This window comes from Phaethon lepturus, unplaced genomic scaffold (genome assembly GCF_000687285.1).
Source record: "Phaethon lepturus isolate BGI_N335 unplaced genomic scaffold, ASM68728v1 scaffold58025, whole genome shotgun sequence".
In the NCBI taxonomy this organism is placed as follows: Eukaryota; Metazoa; Chordata; class Aves; order Phaethontiformes; family Phaethontidae; genus Phaethon; species Phaethon lepturus.
Window position 1 is genome coordinate 4,019 of NW_010539593.1, and position 5,484 is coordinate 9,502.

General features: G+C 48.3%; 1 pseudogene; it reads right to left on the reverse strand.

Moving 5' to 3' along the window:
• Positions 1-799: 799 nt before the first annotated feature.
• LOC104613975 lies at positions 800-1,966 on the reverse strand (annotated as a pseudogene).
• Positions 1,967-5,484: the final 3,518 nt, after the last annotated feature.

The following is a 5,484-nucleotide window of genomic DNA, read 5'->3' on the forward strand; positions in this document are numbered from 1 at the left end:
GAGGCGGCTATTACAGCAGCCTGGGTGCAGTGCTGGCTGTAATGCTGATTTCTGTGCGTGGCATCAAAGCCAGCCTTATACTGGCAGAGCTGACGCAGAGTTCTGCAAAGACACTTTAGTGAACCGACAGAATAAACTAAGACAATTGCTTAAAACCATTTGTAGGTCAGGTAGACCAGCCTCTTCCCCAATCCTGCCCTTAAATCTTGCAGCATTTAATCCTTGATCTGTAGCCAGGCCTTAATTTTTCAGTGCAGAGGCAGAGCAGAGCTGGCTGTAAACCAGAAGATGAAGGACTTTGACGGTTAATGACCAGTGCCTCTCAGTCCTTGAAGAAATGAAGCCCTGGCTTCACAAAGCTCCCTGAACAAATCCTGCTCCATTCCAGCCCAGGGAAATAAAATTCCATCAGCAGACACAGAAACCAACACAAGCCATTGACATTATCCCTGCTTTGGTTTAGGTTTTAGCCAAGACTGCACAAGGTTTCACCCCTAACAAATTGCACAGTGAAGTAACAACAAAAGGCCAATTTCTTCTAAAGATTTCAAGGCACCTTGGCTTAGTTCATGACCAAACATAACATGCTTGTCAGAAAGTGATACCTTCCTCCGCTCATCCATGAGCAAATTGAGGCATGAACTGGTTAAATTAGGTAGTGCAGTGAGCTGGAGGCAGAGCCAGGACTGAGATGAGGCAGTCTCAGTTCCTTTAGTTCCTGCTATGGTTGTTGACCAATTCTCTAAGATCTGTGAGTACATGAGGAGGTTTAGGCTGGGTGCTTAGGGGCTTCACTTACCGCACTGCTACAAGGAATATCCTTGACTTTGAGCCAGGCCAGATCTAACGTCCCTTCTCCCCTGTAGCAGGACTGCAGTCTGTCCTTGATGCGATCGTTGATCTTTTTCAGGACAAAGATGCAAAGAGCAGACTCATCCAAGGACTTCATTTTCCTTTTCTGCCCCTTGGAGAAGACTGTGAAGAGGATATCATCCTCAGGGCCAACACCCAAAGACCTTGCTAAGATGGCTCCAGCCTTAGACAAGTAGGCTGCCTGAAGCAACCGATACTCCACTCCATTCTTCTCACAGCCAATGGGCACCTCAACGTAGGAGTTAAAGGCTGTGTCCTCCTTACAAAGCCGGACCAGCTTGGAGGTATAAACCTGCTCCTTCGTGGTGGAGCCAGGTGGTGAGATCATCTCAGGCTGCAGAGTTAGGAAATAGACAAAGTTACCACTGCTGAAGCCATAGATGTAGTAGATATCAAAATCAGGGATGATGGTAAAGGTGTCTGAAGGGATCTTGATCATAGAGGCCACAAACTCATCATGAAAGACATATGCAAACATCCCATCTGCTTCAGAGTTCTTGGTGAGCTTTCTGCTGGAAATAGTGGGAAAATACTCAGGTTTGCCATCCACGGCAGTGGCAATGAACAACTTGTCATCCATGTTGCTGTAAGAAACAATGACTCCAAAAACAGAGCCACTCTCATTCACCCCAGAGAGATAATGCTCCTTCTTGTGGAAGGGCTCTCCCAGCTTGAAGAGGTCATCCAGCCTCAAAAGCTTGCAGATGCCCTGGTAAAGACTTCCACAGGCTATCAATCGATTCTCCTTGTAGTCTATGAGGAGCATTTTGTTTATGTTGTTAGTGGGTGTCAAGGGTTCATTGCAGGTTTGGACGATCCTGGGAGGATAACACTTGGGATTATCTTCATCAGGACCAGTCTGGTGGGTCACCAGGACCTTAAGGTCACTGGAGAGTTTGTAGATCCTGTTGACAGCTCCCAAGTAAATGTGCCCAGTTCTTTCATCAACCACCAAGTGGTTAAAGTTCCCCTCTGCTTGGTCTCCAGTGAAAGTGATGAAGGGCCTCTTCGGGTGGAGCGGCTGCTGCCTACCAAGAGGCGACACTGTGGCGGATAGCAGGAGGTGAGAAACCAGGCAAGTCCATTTCCACATGGCCGGTGACATGATTAGAAAGGTTTGTATTCCCAAGGGAATGAGGATTAAAAGCTGTAAGCGTCTTCAAAACACCAATTCCCTGGCAGACTTTGTCCTACAAGCAAAGAGAAAAGAAAACAAAAGTACATTACTACGGAGTATTCCTTCCTCCTCCCTCCTTCACAACCATGCCATCATCAGAGCGTATTTAATTGCTAATCCTCCCTTTCTCGTCTCTGGGCTCTCTACTTAAAACTAGCACAAAGGGAGCCCTCCTGAAAGAAAAGATGCTGGTAGAAAAAGCAGAAATCACATAGCAGAATAATAAATCAGCACCCTTTTACTCTCCATTACACACACGTGTGCCCCATGGTGCAGCACAAAAATTCACTGGAAGCTGGAGCGGTGTAGAAGGCTAATGGTAGAAACATCAAGCAGTATCGCTGTTTGCACTGCCAACTTTGACCCAATTGTGTGTTTGTTATCTAAGAAGACAGGACTGGAGACGGATTATTATCCTGCTCTTCCGGTTGAGGACTGAAGTCTAGAGAAGGTCAGGGACCTGCCTACAGGGACAGATCCAGATGGATGCTGAGCTCTTTTGCAACCATTGAAGTTTGCCAGGAAGAAGCCAGCTCTGGTCTGACATTAACATCCTTTCAGGGAGAACTCAGTCCAGAATGGGCCTGTTTGAACAGGCTCTCTGTGGCTTCCAGATCAAAGCTGCCTCATGCTGGTCCAGCTTGGAGTACAGACATAGGAGTTGTTATGTGCCAACCTTCACAACCACATCTACAAAGGGCATGCAGCCAAGCATGGAGCAAACTGAGCACCAGGTCTCCTCCCTCCCTGGGGCTCTCACCACAAGATCGCTCCTCCACCCACAGCACAGCCAAGAAAACATTGTCTAAAAGAGAGATGCAGCTCCCCTGGGCATCTTAGAGGACTAAGGAGAAAAGCATTGCCTAACTATTAGCAGTAATAAAGTCTAAAGGCCCATGGAGTAGGAAAACTAACCCAGGGACCAGCTTGGTGACTTTCCAAAGAGAGGGAAGGGGGCTTCCTTTGCACCACTCGGTCTCTTAAAATCACCCAGGTTTTAACTAGGGTGGTGGGAGCAATACGGGGTTCAAACAGCTTCTGTAATTTGGTCAGCACATCACCGAGCCCCATCCTCACGCCATGGAAATGCATCTTCCTATTCAACACATCCATCTGCTCCCTGCTCCTTCACTTTTTCATGGCTGCTTCTGTACCAAGAGCAGCTTTGGCCCCTTATGGCCCCACAGAGTATGTGGGAGATGGAGTCCTACCAGCTCAGCTCTCACCAGCCAAGCTCCTTGCTGAGTGCTGACTGCACAACCCTTGTTACAGGTGGCCAGGCTGAGGCACACAAGTCTTTCCTCCCTCCACCCCTTTTTAACATCCAGATCAGAATTTCACAAAACTGTTCTTGATTTTAAAACGGACACAAGCCAAACCCCAGCTCCACTCCTGCAGGCCAGTGTCATATCACCTCTCTCACAGGGTGGTTTTGCTGAAATCAGGAGTGTAACTAGCTGAGCAAAGGTGATGACAGCCAGCCCCGCTCAAGCAGGAGGCAAGCGAAAATCATTGTTTGCAGATACCAGCAGGGAGGAAGATGTGGCAGTGACACAGGTCTGGATTCACAGCTTTTTCAAATCTGTGCAATTCTGCTAACGCCAGTGGAACTGAAAAATTTACCTCAAGAAATAATAGAGGGAATAAATCCCGTCTTCTTTTGACCTGTAGACTGATTAGATCTGATAGTGGAAAGGGTAAAGTCTGGGCTTGCAGAGCATCCACCACTTTTATGCCACCCCAAATATTTCAAAATTCTCACAGTAGCCAGAATTTCAAAGCTGTTGTATGATCACCTTCACCTCCCACTGCCCTCCCTACCGCAGCAGCCGCAGGCGTGGGATAGATGACGGACAAAGGTCATTTCACATTTACTTTAGGCGTGTTTACCCTGTTCTGCTTTGCCTTTCTGGTCAAGCAAATATTTAATAAAATCAAGCTTATACTGCAGAGTTTGCAAGACTGTCTTGCGAGCAGGAGAGTATTCGCTCTGCAGGGATACGCAGGCTGGTCACGTAGGCTTTTAATAACCTTTATTATGATAGATAGAGTGGCGATGGGATGAGCTCTCCCTGCACAGCCCTGCCTCTTTCAAAAGAGGCCATCCTTGAGAGAGCAGCAGCAGAGAGAAGCTGTCCCTGTTTGAGTCCTGTGTGCAGAACCATCACGTGGTGACCCTGAACACTGGCTCCCGTCACTTATGAGTTATGAACCGTATTTCTAACAGACACTGCTTTGACTGGGCACTAGACAGATCTAGGAAGAAATTATTTTTTGCAAGTACTAGAACAATATCTATTTTACCCCTATATTTTGCTGTATTTTGCTCGTCTTAGTGCTGTGGAGTCAGCACAGCTGCAGGACAGGGAAATGGGTACTGCCGTGACCCAGAGACTGAAGAAGGAATGAACAGCCCCTCTTTCGCAACAGGAGCCATCCGCCCAAAGGCCGTCACAACGCCCAGCAGTAGAGCTGCAACAACAGAAGGAAATCTACCAGTTAAAATAAGTGGTCAGTGCAACATAAAAGCAGATGTGCTCCAGATGTGAAGTCTTTGAGGCCCAAGCAAGAGAGAATCGTGATTGACTTTGAGGTGAGCCTGTCATTTGCAGAGGGAGGGAGTGGCGAGGGGAACCTTCCTCCAGGCAACGACAGCAAATTTGACCTGGAAACGAGAGAGATCTCAATGAGAAGCTCTAGGAAACCTGGATGAGGAGTCTCTTTTACAGTAGACAAGGGCACTTCAAAATAGTGAACCTCAAGGAGCAAGATGCTCACTTGCAGAAGAGCCTCAACAGACTACCAGCACTAACAGCCACCAAGCAAGCAGAGGAGCAGCCTTTTGGGACAAAGTAGTGAGAGTAGGAGCCTGGGGCTGTCTTGCCATCCTCCACTAGCAATCTGAGTGACCCTAGGAGCAGAATTTTCTCCCTGTACACTGCTGGCATTCACTCCTTCTCTCCCATCTGCTCATGCTCTTTGCCCTGCACCCTCTGTCCTGGAGTCCCAACCCATACTTCACAGAATCACAGAATCACAGAACGGTGGGGGTTGGAAAGGACCTCTGAAGATCATGTGGTCCAACCTCCCTGCCAAGGCAGGATCACCCACAGCAGGTTGCACAGGAACGCGTCCAGTCGGGTTTGGAAGGTCTCCAGAGAAGGAGCCTCCACAGCCTCTCTGGGCAGCCTGTTCCAGTGCTCCGTCACCCTCACGCTAAAGAAGTTTTTCCTCACGTTGAGGTGGAGCTTCCTGTGCTGCAGTTTGTGCCCATTGCCCCTCGTCTTGTCACCAGGCACTACTGAGAAGAGACTGGCTCCATCCTCCTGACAGCCACCCCTCAGATATTTATAGACATTGGTAAGGTCCCCTCTCAGCCTTCTCTTCCCCAGACTAAACAGAACCAGGTCTCAGCCTTTCCTCATACGAGAGAT